Source organism: Notothenia rossii, assembly GCF_949606895.1.
Source record: "Notothenia rossii genome assembly, chromosome: 6".
Classification (NCBI taxonomy): Eukaryota; Metazoa; Chordata; class Actinopteri; order Perciformes; family Nototheniidae; genus Notothenia; species Notothenia rossii.
This window is the reverse complement of record NC_136909.1, coordinates 51,420,489-51,435,855: the sequence shown is the minus strand read 5'-3', so window position 1 is coordinate 51,435,855 and position 15,367 is coordinate 51,420,489. Positions and strand designations below refer to the sequence as shown.

The following is a 15,367-nucleotide window of genomic DNA, read 5'->3' as shown; positions in this document are numbered from 1 at the left end:
GAGATAACGTCAGCTCAGGGAGGTAAACTGTAGCCTAAGTTATCTCAGTGGGTTTGGTCATCTATGTAAACAAATATTTCTATCTATGTAATATTAGTTGTATAAAATAGGTTAAGAAATCCTTCCAATGTTTTTTGATTATTGAAATATATGTTTCATATGAGTGTTGAGAGCTGTATCCATAAATCTCTTAATGTTGCCCTCAAAGTGCACCAAATTGATCACTTTCCTCATCTATCCTGTCCGAAAAGCTGTCCAAATCAATAATTTCTCTCACACTAGTATCACTTTCCAAAGTCTCCGCCATGTTTACAATCGCAACTGGGTACATCTTGTAACGTCACAGCCACTATCGTCTGTAACTTCCGTTAGGCTCAGACGGCAAAATTAATAATTCATTAATTCATTAAATATGAATTATTAAAAAATATTTTTGCCATGAACAGGCACAATGATCTGTAAGGAATGAAACTGCCATTTCATTTTGGTGCAAAAACATGCACTTCACTGGGTCTTTAAATGGTCATAGTGTACAGATGTAGCACTGAATTTCGGACTCCAGTTTACAGCTTCCTGCCTACGACCTGCCAAAGACCAGTATAGAGGAATGTTAAGCCCTCCCACTATTTTCCAAGAGGGCGTTGCCAGATTTTCAATTTCAGGTTTTAAACTGGAGATGGCGCTTCATTCACAAATACAGAAAGACACGTTTCATGGACTTTCAGTTGTGTTTTGAAGAGCATTTGAACACATCAATATTTAAGATCAACTAAAGTATATCTAATCTTGTAATTCAATAATATATAGTCTTTATATATTAAATAATCATAATGTAAATGTTTACATTACACTTCTTTATTTGTTATGCTCATACTTTAACCTTTACAATCGTTTGCTTTAATATGCAGTATAATTTTGTGTTTGCTTCCTCCTGCTCCCTTTCGGACACATACTGTATGATTTATTATTATTATTAATATGAAGATATTATTAAGATAAGATAAGATGTTACTTTTTTGATTGAACATTTTAGTTTAGAATGTGCTGTCCCACGGTAATTCAAAAGGCTCACAGGTCACATTCCGAACATTATTTAAAACAATAGGTGCTTTCACACCGTCTACAGTTTGATTTGTATAGAGGGAGCTCTGTCAGTTTTCGAATTACCCATTTGCTTTCGGGGAGCCCTATTTTTCAGAGCACATCCTGCTACTAAATATGTCACACGCACGCTCTGTTGACTGGCGCAGCAGCGCGGATGCGATCAATTGCTATAAAAACACTCTTCTACTAATACAGACGGTGTCACTATGCTGGCAGATATGGCCGTTGTTGAAGCCTCTTCAGGCTCCGCATCGGCAGGCCTCTCCCTCGGTGTGGAGCTGTCAAGCTCGACCCTAACGCCGCTTACAGCCGGCCAACTAAAAGTTGTTTTCCGTTCACGTTGTCATTTTTAGACTCCTTCGCGTCTTTGCTTGTGAATCCAAAAGCTGTGACGCTTGGCTGTTTTCGTTTTGCCATATTTTTTTATTACACCGCCAGAGTTAAAAAAATATCAATATGAACATTTCAAATACCGTGCCGGCATCACCGCCATAACCATAGCAACGTATGTAAGAATGCAGCGCCGCCACGTACAGATGGCAACACCCAGACATATTCACAAATATAAAACAAATATTCAGAAACTGTAATGAACAATAACTATTATTTATTTCAAGAACTGTTATTTACAGAAACGCAACATTTCTAATCTGTGTGACACAAATATGCACGATTGTTTTGGGCTCCCCCTATTTATCTCAAAGTCAGCCTTCAGGGGAGCTCCCTCCCTCTTCGGGGGACTCAAGCTCCCCCTAGCTCCCCCCCATTTCGAACAGTGTCTGTGGCTGAATGGCCAGCGATTAGGTGCAGCGCATTTATCGTAGGGGATCAGAGCTAACTGCCTGCCGTCAGATTTCATTTAAAAAACAGATCTGATTTTAAGACTATTTCTGCGCTCATAAAGAATGATAAGAATAAGAATAATGCGTATTGAACTGGTTTCATTAATTTGTGAGTTTATTTAACACTAGAACCGCCAATCGGGTCAATTTGTGTGATGTGTGTTGTGTGTGTGCAATATAACTTTTTTTCAATAAAATATTAAAGTCTCCCAGTCCGTGACTTTTCCTGAAAGTGTGTTATGTAGCACCCTATGTTGTTAAAAATTGCATTCTAATAGCGGGATTTGACAGGTTTAGGTAGGCCTATGCAAAAACCTCTGGCGGTTCTAGTATTAAGGTAATTAGGTACAGTAGAAGCCCTTTTTTATCAGGAACGAATTTAGCAGTTGAACATAAAAGTCAACTAACTGAGGGTCACTTGCAATGACAGTGTTGTGTCTAACTGTAAGCTTGTCACTCAGAGTAACCTACCGTTAATTTAGCTGCTGGAGAAGAAAGATCAAGGGGGGAGAGAGCTGTGGTTGATGGGCCATTAATTGTGTAAATACACAGCTGAGAGCTGCCGTTTCATTCAGACTGTTTAAAAAACTGTAACAACGGACAATTTTTCTTAGCGGATGCATGTCAATTTAAATCAATACATACAACTATTTTTTAAATCAATACATAGAACTATTTTTTAAATCAATAAAAAAAAATTCTAAATCCATAAAAGCATTTCAATTAATATTGGGAGTCATGTCGTTACTTTGTTGAGAATGTGGCCGTGTAATAAGCGGGATAATTTGCAGCGACTTGTTCTTTATGGGGAAAATAACACCCGTCATGTGTGTGTAGAGGTGTGTGTGGTTAAAACACTTTCATGAAGTGAAGGAATTTCCTTCTATAAAACAGCTGTGGGCAGCAGTGACTGTCACTTGGACATGAATTCATAGATCAAGGCAGACTGGTGCACACACTCTCCTGTCCTGCCAGGCGACACGCCCGTTCTAAGCCGTGTCCCTCATTCTTCAAATCCCAAGCATCCCTGAAAAGTGTATTATGTTGTTACATATCAGATGTTATGTTTCAGTTGTGCTCTGTCTATGTTCAGTGATGCAAACTTGTCACCTTTCTGCGAAATTCGCCGTTTTGAATCCAAAATAAGTCGTTTGTGTGATTCATGTAGATCTGCAATATAAATATTTTTGGGGTATGGGGGCGGCTGGGACCCGGAGTAATCTGTGGCCGTGAGCTGTTATCTGCCATCATGACACGCATGGTGTTCTTTTTTTATATATTATAATGAAGTACGAGCTGTGTGCTCGAGTCTTCCTGCCTGTCGGCTCTGCTCATGAATGTATAATAAGGCTCTGCCGCTCCGAGATGATGGTCTAGCTTCAGCAGCTACATTACCTAGGGGTGCGTTCGTTAATATTAACTGTGCGTCCGGAGTCACTGTGGTACAGACTGGACCGCTGGTGAACAGCTGTTAGAACGGGCCGTTCAGGTGTTCAGAGCAGAGCTCCCTGTCGGAGCGGCAGAGCGTGATGTGAACTGAAAAGTTTTTCTGTGGCAATATTATTTAAGGAATAGTTGAGCTAACTAGCTAGCATACATTGTCACTATCTGCTAACGTTAGCTTTAGCCTTCTATTTCTAATAGTTTTTTTCATAGGCTATAAACAGAGGTGGTAGAAGTATATATATATTGTACTTGAGTAAAAGTAGAAATACTCAGATCTTGTACTTGAGTAAAAGTAGAAGTAGGCCTACTCAGGTCTTGTACTTGAGTAAAAGTAGAAGTACTCAGATCTTGTACTTGAGTAAAAGTAGAAGCACACAGATCTTGTACTAGAGTAAAAGTAGAAGTACTCAAATCTTGTACTTGAGTAAAAGTAGAAGCACACAGATCTTGTACTAGAGTAAAAGTAGAAGTACTCAAATATTGTACTTGAGTAAAAGTAGAAGCACTCAGGTCTTGTACTTGAGTAAAAGTAGAAGCACACAGATCTTGTACTTGAGTAAAAGTAGAAGCACACAGATCTTGTACTAGAGTAAAAGTAGAAGTACTCAGGTCTTGTACTTGAGTAAAAGTAGAAGTACTCAGATCTTGTACTTGAGTAAAAGTAATAGTCCCAGAGTGTAGGAATACTCTGTTACAGTAAAAGTCCTGCATTCAAAATGTTCCTCAAGTAAAAGTAGAAAAGTCTTATCATCAAAATATAGTGAAAGTAGCGACAGTAAAAGTAGTCATTGTGCAGATTGGTCCATTTCGGAATAATAGATATGATATGTTTTATAATGATTGATCATGAAAGTGTTCTCAAAGCTGGTAAAGGTGCAGCTAGTTTGAATGACTTTGTATACTGCAGGGTAGCTTGTGGATTTACTCCAGGTGGAACTAAAGTCTGATTTAACACTTGATTATATTTCACTTAATTAATCCAGATCTGTGAAGTAACTAAAGGTATTAAATACATGTAGTGGAGTCAAAGTACACCATGCACCTCTGAACTGTAGTGGAGTAGAAGAACAAAGTAGCAAAACTTTGAAATACTTAAATAAAGTACAAGTATCTCAAAATTGTGCCCAAGTATAGTACTTGTTGAGTTTATGAACTTAGTTACTTTACACCATGTGGCTATAAAGATAAAAAGACTTAAGCCTTGCACAGAGGCACGAAAATACATTTTCAAAATGCTCAACAGTGCTGCCAAAATTATAAACTGACTGCTCCACAATTTAAAATAAATGCTTTTATATATTTCTATTAGATGTGACTCTTTGGCGTTTCTGTTATTATTAACACTGCTGCTTTAGTTGTTCTGACTGCTAAAATCCTCTGTCATTCCGTGGGGTGGGGGAGCCGGGTGCTCGGATCCTTGTCACCTTTTTCATAACTGATGAGTTTGCATCCCTGTATGTTAAAAAGCCTCAGTCACCTTAATTCATGTAATAAAAACATCTCAGGTCAGTAACACTCAAAGCTAAATGTGCAATACCATGTTCAGCTATGTTACTATTTATAATGTTATTATTGTTACATCAGAAGATGTACATATTGAAATGATTTCTTAACTTACAGTAGGCTATTTTTTACAATGTGTGTTGGAAAGATTTATTAAATTACAATGAATATTGTCATTGTTGAAGGCTTTTAGAGAAGGGTGAACAATAAGCCTGAATTACATAACATTTTATACCTAAAAACATAAAAGCCACAATAAATAAATCACAATTATTCTAGTTATTTTTACCTCCCGTATTGCTTTCAACCCACCAGCTTTTATGGTGTTGTTACGTCACTAATTGTAAGCTTGTCACATACAGTCTATGGTCACTCAGAGTAACCTACTGTTCATTTAGCTGCTGGAGAAGAAAGATCAGGGGGGGAGGGGGAGAGAGCCGGGCTGCATTTCCTCCCGTTCGTTTTTTTGGAATAACAAAATTATTTTGTTAAATAACAACATGGTGATGTTTTGTAAATGATTACATGTCTCTTATTTAGCACAGTAGTATGATATCCGTGACATATGGATCTTAACAAAGTTCCGCTGTACAACCAGCATACTGTATCTCACTTTATTTCACATGAGCTCCAGTGTGGAACCCCACTGCACCCCCTGGTGGATCAATGATCCATTGCAGCTGGCTTCATTATAATTACATTTATCTATCACGGGGGCGGTCTCAAGTCAAGCTGGAGGTTTTCCCTTGAGCGAGGGCAGATCACGTACCAATCACGGCCCTCGCGTTTCAAACTGTCTGAAATGAATCGCTACATCTGTATATCGTACCGACCGTCCTAAAAAAGGTGGTGGCGTTGCCATTTATGTGAAAAATAAGTTTTGTGTTACCAAGATGGTTTCCAAATCTATTAGTAAACAACTAGAATTTTTAGCTTGAAATATCGAAGTAGCAAAGACTCAACAGGTCATGGTGGTGGGCTGCTACAGACCCCCCTCAGCTGTCAAAGACTCTTTATCTTCTTTGGCAAAACTTTTATCTCAACTTGACTACAAGGAAATAGTGCTGCTTGGTTATTTTAATTGGGACTGGTTAACTTCTGTGTCAGAGGATTTTTAAAAACCTTTGTATTTCTCTGAATGTTACTCAGATTATAGACAGTCCTACTCGCCCTAACATTAAGTCCCCATATAAATCCTCCCTAATTGATCTCATTTTAACTAATGTTCCCCATAAATACTCATCTGTGGGAGTATTTGCAAATGATCTGAGTGATCACTGTGTTGTAGCCAAAATTAGGGACACAAAAGTCCTAAAGGGTAAACCTCGCATTATCAGTAAGAGAGACAAAAAACATTTTGTGGAGCAGGGTTTTGTACATGATCTGTTTGATTTTGATTGGGGTAAAATCTATCTGTGTGCTGATGTAGAAACGGGATGGTCTTATTTTTATCTTGGTTTTATGGAAATTATAGATAGACATGCACCCAGTAGTCGAGTTGAGGGGGGATGGGGGGGGATGGCATCCCCCTTAGGTATTAAAATGGTCAAAACCATCCCCCTTATGAAACGGCCATCCCCCCTTCCCATCCCCTGTTATTTGATCAATTAATGTGGAAATATTGCCAATGTTTAATTTTCAACATTCTACATTTTATATGTGCACGTCACGTGCCCCTCGTCCACATTATTTTAGCCGCTAAAATACTGTTGACGAGGGGCTCGTGCACATATCACGATCACGAAATTGATGTCAAGTCAGTCAGCGTCAACGATAGCAGCGCAGCCTGTGCAAGCATCATGGCCAGTAAGCGACAAGGACAGCTTGACCTGAGGGACTACTTCGGCTTTAAGAGGACAAAAAGTACCACTGAAGGTAAGTCAAGAATACTTTTGATATGTCACCAAATGTGTAATCTCTGGGCAGAGGCGATAACAACAGAGTTATAGTTTGGGAGCTTACGTTTTTTTTCTTGTTAACTAGCCTAACGCCAGGCAGCTAGTACTAGCTGCTATAGTAACCAACGTCAGGTTAGACCTTTCTTATATTCACAAAGTTAATGTCAGATTTGATTTCTTTTTCACATGGAATATCTCGCAGGGTTTCCCACAGCTCTTTACTGCTTAGGCGACCGCATAAGCAACACACTTAACTAGCCTAGACATGTTCAGTCGGGGAAACAAATTAAATGTAATTTAGGATGAGGCAGAGCAAGCTAGTGTACAAGCAGAGACGACAGGGGCAGAAGAACACAGAGAAGAACAGGTGTCGTTGACGGTTCCTGAAACAGCCGGTGAAGTTCAGTTAAGGATGGTAGATAGTCCAAGTTTGGGATTCTTCAGTATGAAAACTGGTTCCGAAAGAACCCATTTGAATTCAGGTTCCTGGAGGATCTTTAGGCTGATTTTGTGTATCAATTCGATGATCATGTATCCACTAGTGATTTAAGCACTTTGTTTGATAAGCTTTCCATTCATTTTAGTGAGATCATATAATATAAATTAAGTATGAAAATTGCACCTTTAGTCACTGTGAACGACCAAAATGTATTACTTAAAAAGCTTTAAATGTGATGCATGCCTCCGAATCGTGTGATAGCGGCTTCTGGTGGTTGAATGTCATCGCTCTTATTTTATATGAAAAAAAAACACAACTTGACAGTAGGCCTACTTCACTGTCTGCTCATTCTAACAAAACCATAATGCCGTTGTTTTCTTCATATAGAGGATAATCATGGCGAGGAAGCAGGAAGGAGAGCAGAGGAGACTAGAGCTGGAGAAGGAACAGGTTTGATATTTCTAAATAGACACTTTTCTTTTTCGAAGAGGGGGAAATGTAGCTAATCCTACCAAGGGGGGGTTTTAACAGATTTTATGTTTTTGTGGTAGAAAAAAGAAGAGAGGAGGAGGCAGAAGCAGAGGAGCCTAGAGCTGCAGAAGGAACAGGTTTGATAATTCTAAATAGACACTTTTCTTTTTCGAAGAGGGGAAATGTATCTTACCAAGTGGGGTTTTAACATAGATTTTATGTTTTTGTGGTAGAAAAAAGAAGAGAGGAGGAGGCAGAAGCAGGGCGAGATAGTGTCGATGATTCTGACCAAAATAACCAGGGAGATAATGAGCAAGATATCCCTGAATGCTGGACATCTACCAAGTTCAGGGAGAAAAAAAAAGTATTATCCATGGCTAATATGTCAAAGCAAAACACTTGGCTGCCTAACCTGCCAGAAAATGAAAGTGGTTGGGCCAAGTACAGGTGGGAGCAGCCAGTTGCATATTGCTGAGGAGTGGTCCAACGTTAAGGTTACAGCCTATGGTACAAACCGAGCAGCACAGCTGCAGTCTCTTCGTAAGAAAATACACAAGCATAAAATGTCAGACTATCACCAAGCAGCTGAGAAAACCATGGAAAAAGCAAAAGAAAAGACATTGGAAACATTGACTTCTGAAATGCAAAGGGATCACTTCTTAACTGCTGATAGGGTATTTCGTACAGTTTACAAGATTGTGAAATCTGGAAGGCCTTTCACATTTCTACCGTCCGATATTGATCTGCAAGTCTTGAATGGACTAGACATGGGAAGAACTTTACATTCAGACTATTCCTGTGCAACAATCAGCCAACACATAGCAAATGAAATGCGAAAGAGAGTAGTTGGAAAGGTCCTTCAAAGTGGAACAAAACTTTCTGTTATGATAGATGAAGCTACAACTGACAGTAAAAAATCAGTATTGATCATTTATATTAGAGCGAGCTTAGGGATGAGTGAAGAGCCCCTAACATTCTTCTTGGATCTAGTTGAGCTTTCTGCTACCAATGCAGGTGAAATCTATCAAGCTCTAATGAAAAATCTGTCACATCATGGCTTCTCTGAAGCTATTCTGAGTGAACGCTTTGTTTGCTTTAAATCAGATGGAGCTTCTGTAATGCTTGGAAGTAAAGCAGGTGTTGCAACCAAAATCGTAGAAAAGTTTCCAAACGTAATGGTGTGGCACTGCATGAACCACCGTCTTGAGCTGAGTGTTGGAGATGCTGTTGAAGAAACTGTAGGGATGAATGACTTCCAGTTTTTCTTTGACAAAGTGTACAGTCTCTATCATGCATCGGCCAAAAACCGCCGTGAGCTCATTGAATGTTGTGAGGAACTTGCTTTACAGTGTCTGAACATAGGGAGAATTCTCAGCACTAGATGGGTGGTATCCAGTTACAGGACCATTAAAGCTGTATGGCAGCAGTACCCTGCAATCCACAAGCACTTTTCCAATGCCTCAGTTGATCCTAAATAAAGTTCAACAGAGAAATGCATGTTCAGTGGTTTAATAGATCGCCTTTCTAATGTCACCTTTGTGCACAATCTTGGAATCATGTATGATGCTTTAGAAGAGTTGTCTGAATTCTCTCTCTCTCTTCAAGACAGAAACATGACGCTCCCCAAGGCTGTAGCAATACTCAGTCGGCAGGTCCGTGTGTTGAAGTCCATGGCAGAGCAGCCTGGACCAGCGGCAGAAGTGGCTCAGACTGCAATCGGTTTGAAGCTATTCAAAGGGGTGCCACTAACAAATAATTTAAGACACAGCAGAGAAATAAACCACCAACATTTTTTTCATGCTTTGGCTGCTAAAATTGAGACAAGAATGGGATCACTGCCTGGAAAACAGAGAAGCAAAGAAGAGTACCAGAGCTTTCTTGACAATGTCAAAGTGCTGCAGCCATCAAACTGGCCAGATGTGTGTGGTGTTCGTTATGCCGAAAAGGAAATACAGGAACTCTGCTCCTTTTTCAAGCTTGATGATGGCAGACAAATTCAGAGAGGAATGAGGGAATATGTTGATATGGTGAAACTCAAAACTGTTGATGAAATGACACCATAAGCAACAGAAGAGCTAAAACCCCTCCTTCAAGCAGTGAACACACTGGTCATCTCCACAGCTGAGTGTGAGCGTGGGTTCAGTCAGATGAACATTTTAACCACAACTAGAAGCACGCTAGAGGTAAAAAGTATGTCAGCCTTGCTTTTCATCAAGTGTGTTGGCCCTCCACTACAAATGTTCAAACCAGAAGTTTATGTCAAGTCTTGGCTTCAAAGTCATAGCTTGGCTAATGATCTGAGAGCAAGAGCCCGGAAAGTTGTCATTAAAAAACATGATTATGAAACTCTTTGGAAGATCCTATGAGATACTACAGTATAGGGGAGAATTGGGTTGGTAGCCATTGAATAAAACTGTTTATTTGTATTTGTATATCATATTATATGTATTATTTTCAGATTTTGTAAATAGTATATTTGTTTAATCCATGTTCTTGCACTTGAATTAAAATGGACTTGACTAGAGAGGATTCATGTTCAATGTTTTGTGAGGTTTTGTTTCAACATTTAATGGATGAATTCCCAGTAGATTTATAGGTATTGTGAGTGTGAAGTTGAAGTTGAAGTTGGACTTGCACCCAGTGGGAAAATGTGTCCTCTGCATTTACCCTAACTATGTAGGAGCAGTGGTAGCCATGGGACCAACTCTAATTCTGAGGTGCCTTGGTCAAGATCAATGACAGGACTATCTGACACGTAATATATCCATAGCATGCAAGTTGTTTTACAGTAATAGAATATAATAATTATCTTTGTGCTTAAACACTAATCAAAAGGGTACAACGTTGGTCTCCCACCAAATGCGCTGTCATCAGATCAAATTAAGGGCCCTTAAGGCAGTCAGCACCAAACATATATCCAGTCTACTCAACTACCCTGAATTGCAGGTTAGTTTTTGTTTTTAATCTCCGGGGGGGGGGGGGGGGGGGGGGGCATGCAGATCCACCATCCCCCTGGCTTTTTTTTTACAACTTGACCACTGCATGCACCCCTGCGTACATTTAGAGTGAAGGGACGAGACAATCCTTGGTTTTCTGCTGAATTATCTAGTCTCCTACATGAGAGAAACAAGGCCTGGGCAAAGGCTAGGAAATCAGGCTCAGAGGTAGAATGGGCTACGCTTTAAGCGTTAAGAAATAGCTTCACATCGCAAATCAAAAGTGCTAAGTCTAAGTATTATCTGTCAGTTACCACAAAGAATCTGAATAATCCTGGAACATTTTGGAAAGTCATAAAATCGAAATCCACCGGTGTCATCTGTCACTAACTCTGCTTCTGTGAACACCACAGTCTGCTCCACCTCTCACTACTCTTTTTAACCTCTCCCTCAGCTCAAACACAATTCCAAAATTATGGAAGTCAGCGTATGTCCTGGTTCTACTAAAAGGTGGGGAGGCCACTTTATTAAATAATTATAGCCCCCTCTCTAAATTATCAGTTCTTGAACGCCTAGTGAGTGAACTGGTAAAGGTGTTTTTATGTACAAATGACATCCTGTCTAAACATCAGTCAGGCTTCAGAAAGCAACACAGCACCATCACTGCGACAATGAAAGTGGTGAATGATGTAGCAAGTTTTTTAGATAATAAGCAGAGTTGTGCAGCTCTATTTATTGACCTTTCCAAAGCGCTTGACACCGTCGATCATCGCATCTTAAAGCAGAGGCTACTCAGTGTTGGCATATCCAGCCATGCAGTGGGGTGGTTTGTGAACTACCTCTCTGAAAGGTCCCAATGTGTTCATTTAGATGGGCTGTCTTCTGAGTGGTTAAACATTACTAATGGTGTTCCTCAAGGTTCTGTTTTAGGTCCACTTTTATTCTCCATCTACATCAATAGTTTAGGTGAAAATGTCAATGGAGCAAACTTACATTTTTATGCGGACGATACCGTGCAGGTCCCTCCATTAAGGAGGCTGTTGTTGAATTGGAAGCAGTTTTTAATATTATTCAGACTCAGCTCTCTGAACTAAAGCTTCTTTTAAATGTTGATAAAACCAAGGTAATGCTCTTTTCAAAAGCTAAAAAGACACCAGAGCCTGTTGTAGATATTGTAACTACGCAAGGAATACAAATTGAAGTGGTTACCTGTTACAAATACCTTGGTATCTGGTTTGATGATTGTCTCACTTTTAAACTTCATGTCAATAACCTGCTTAAAAAACTGAGGGTTAGGCTAGGTTTCTTCTACAGGAACAAGTTCTGTTTCTCGCTTGAAGCCAGGAAAAGGCTAGTCACTGTGACCTTTTTACCTGTGCTGGACTATGGTGATTTGATCTATATGAATGCACCTGCCAATTGCCTGGTCAAGTTAGATGCTGCATATCACAGTGCACTAAGATTTGTGACAAACTGTAAAGCATTAACCCATCACTGTACCCTGTATGCAAGGGCTGGTTTGCCTTCGCTAACTGTACGGAGGCTCAGTCACTGGTACATTTTTATATACAGTATAAAGCCATGTTAGGGAAACTTCCATCCTACATCTGCTCCCTGATCTCACGGCGAATTGTAAGTGGCTACTGCCTGAGATCGCATGCTGTAGTTTTATTAAATGTGCCAACTGCTAGGACTGTCTTAGGGAAGATAGCTTTTAGATGCGCAGCTCCTCTGTCTTGGAATAGTCTGCAATTGAAATGGAAACTGAGCAATCTGGTGCCACTAAATGTTTTTAAAGCTCGGTTGGATGCTACTTAATCGGAAGCTGTTGGTACCTGCTCATGTTGATAGTTATTGTAAATTCTAATCCCTGTAATTATTCTGTAAGATGTCCTTTTTGTTGTTCTGTTTTTATGTTTCATGTGGAACCTACTTGAGCAGGTCTCCCTTGAAAAAGAGATCAATGATCTCAATGGGATACACCTGGGTAAATAAAGGTTTGAAATGAAAAAATACGTGCACTGTAGTAACCATGCTCTTGATCTGGTATTACACGAAGTGGCGAGGGAAGTTTGTGTTGTTGCAGACACATTAAACTTTGTACGGAGTGTCTCAGTGGTGATCGGGGAGACATCAAAGCGCTAGATGCTGTTCCAGTCCATCTTTGGTGATGATGAGGCGGTTTGCAACTTGCTGTCATTATGCCCGACTCGGTGGGCCGTACGCACAAGGGCGATTTCAGGGGTTGTCTCCTCATATACAGCCCTTTTGCAGACACTGAAGATGCTTGAGCAAGACAAGACAGTCAGGGGGGATACTCGGGCAAAAGTATCTGGTCTATACAAACAAGCCACAAAAGCCAAAACATACTTTGGCCTTTTGTGCTGTGAGGCTCTTTTTGGACCATGCAAGACCGTAGTCAGAGCTCTCCAAAGTGAGAAGGCAAGTGTGAAGGGGGCACTGGAGTGTGTGAGTGCGCTACGACAGCGCATGCATGGACTTGAGAAGATGGATTTATCCAGGAGATGACTGCCAAAGTGGCTGCTTGTGCAGAAAGAAACAACCTGAAAATGCCCCTTCCTCCACGAACCAACAAAACCCCTGCCCGATTAAGAGATACGGAGAAGACAGAGGCCATCGTGACTGATGTAGGAGAGCAGCAGTGGTGGCGTGAGTTCTATGAGGCCTTGGATCTTGTGACAACCGAGCTGGATCGCCGATTCGACCAAGAAGGCCTACAAGTCGCTGCCCTGAGAGAGCAAACTGTCATCAATGCCGCAAATGGAGAATACTCAGGCATGAGAGAGATCACTGCTGCACAGGTGCCCGATCAGTTTGATAAATCTCGTCTACATATGCAGCTCACATTGCTGGGTAACCTCTCCAAGACAAAAGGACTCAAGACAGCTCAAGACGTTGCAGGTTTCATCGGAGCACTGCATCCTCAAACCAGGGAACTCCTGAAAGAAGTGGAAAAGTTGATCGAACTTTGTCTATAGAGGTTTCTCAATACTCAAATTTTCCCTCCTCGACTCCTATCCTCGACTCCTCTCCTCGAGACTTGGTGCCGCTAACAGGAGATGCGAGCGGAGGACTGAGGAGGGGAACCGAGGAGAGAGGAGTGGAAGCAGCAGGCGGTTAGAGAAATGAGAACTCCTCTCCTCTGAGCGGTCATTTTAAAGAGACGTCCATTAATGATGACAAGAGGCACAGCAGCACTCTGATGGACAGATGTGTTCATGACGACTTATATATTTACTTTTGATTCATTGACAGTGCGGTATAATGAGACAATAACAGGCTACAGATGCGGACATATACACACACACACACACACATATATTTATATAAATATATAGGCTACAATTTAAGAATTAAACAAGTATGAGAGCACTCATAATAACGTAGCACAATCAGAGACTGGATATGCCCCCCCCCCTCTCTCTGGTCGCTGAAATGGGGAATTGAAATTACGGGCCAAAAGTTGTACAAGTATTAAAAGTAAGCATAGGACACCAAACCAACTGAGGCCTGTCTGTCCGCCGCACCAACGCACTGTACAACGCACACCTACACACTGTACCACACACACCTACTGCTCCTAAAGCATAATCAGGCTACAGCCGTTGTGTATTTTATTATGTGAAGCACTAAATGGTCTTAGAAAAATGTCGACTCTTTGTTAGATATCTACTTAACTACAACATACAAATACAGAAAGTAATGTAGGCCTGTTATACTGAGTGATATATATTTTACACACTGCTCTGCTTTCTGCACGGACCTCACAGCTGTTCTCACTGTAAACATCGCGTCGCGATGAAAGCAGTTAATACTATAATATCCAGGGGATGCATGCAGAGCCGTCATTGGCTGAGATAAGTCCGGCCGTGCGCCACGCCTCCACCGTTCCCGGAAATGCATCCGTGGAGGAGCCGTGGAGGATGCATCAGTGTCTCCTCGGTTAGAGCTCCTCCAGAGAGCCTCCTCGATGCTCAATGCTCAGTCCTCAAAGTGCATTTAGAGAAATTAGATGTCCTTCAAAATGGCGCGCTGAAATTCATTTCCAGGTCACTACCGGAGGACCGAGGAGTCGAGGAGGGGAAATTTGAGTATTGAGAAACCTCTTATGTCTACCTCTCTCTGCTGCTTCCTCTGAGCGTTCCTTCTCCACCCTTCGCCACCTCAAAACCTGGCTTCGGAGCAACATGACACAGAGACGACTGACACACCTGGCCGTAATGCACGTACACAGTGACATTCTTGATCGGATGGACATCCAGCCACTGAGGAAAAGATTAATCGACAACACCCCTGAACGGAAGTCCACATTTGAGGTCTTCAAATAGGTAAAACATGCATTATTAATCATTTTTGGTTATTTGCTGCAGCCGTGCATAATCTGTATACTGGTTAATATCATGTTTGTGGTATTTTAATGATTATTTTATGGTTATTGCTGCTGCCGCCGTTCATAATCTGTGTTGGTCAATATCATGTTTGTGGTATTTGAATTATTATGTTATGGTAATTGCTGCAATAAATCCCACATTGTTGGTCAAATAATATTTTACATATGTGTAGTGTGTGTGTGTGTGTGTGTGTGTGTGTGTGTGTGTGTGTGTGTGTGTGTGTGTGTGTGTGCTCGCGCTCTTGTGCGTGCTCTATATTGCCCGTAATAGTGTTCACTGGAGTCCATTGTTATGCCACTGTTTGTGTGTGTGTGTG

General features: G+C 40.8%; 1 long non-coding RNA gene across 1 annotated transcript; it reads left to right on the top strand.

Annotated features, from left to right (window-relative positions):
- Positions 1-6,393: 6,393 nt before the first annotated feature.
- On the top strand, positions 6,394-7,682 carry LOC307044096. The gene is made up of 2 exons (XR_013809520.1): positions 6,394-6,770; positions 7,620-7,682. It is a non-coding gene; the product is annotated as an uncharacterized lncRNA (long non-coding RNA).
- The last annotated feature ends 7,685 nt before the right edge of the window (positions 7,683-15,367 follow it).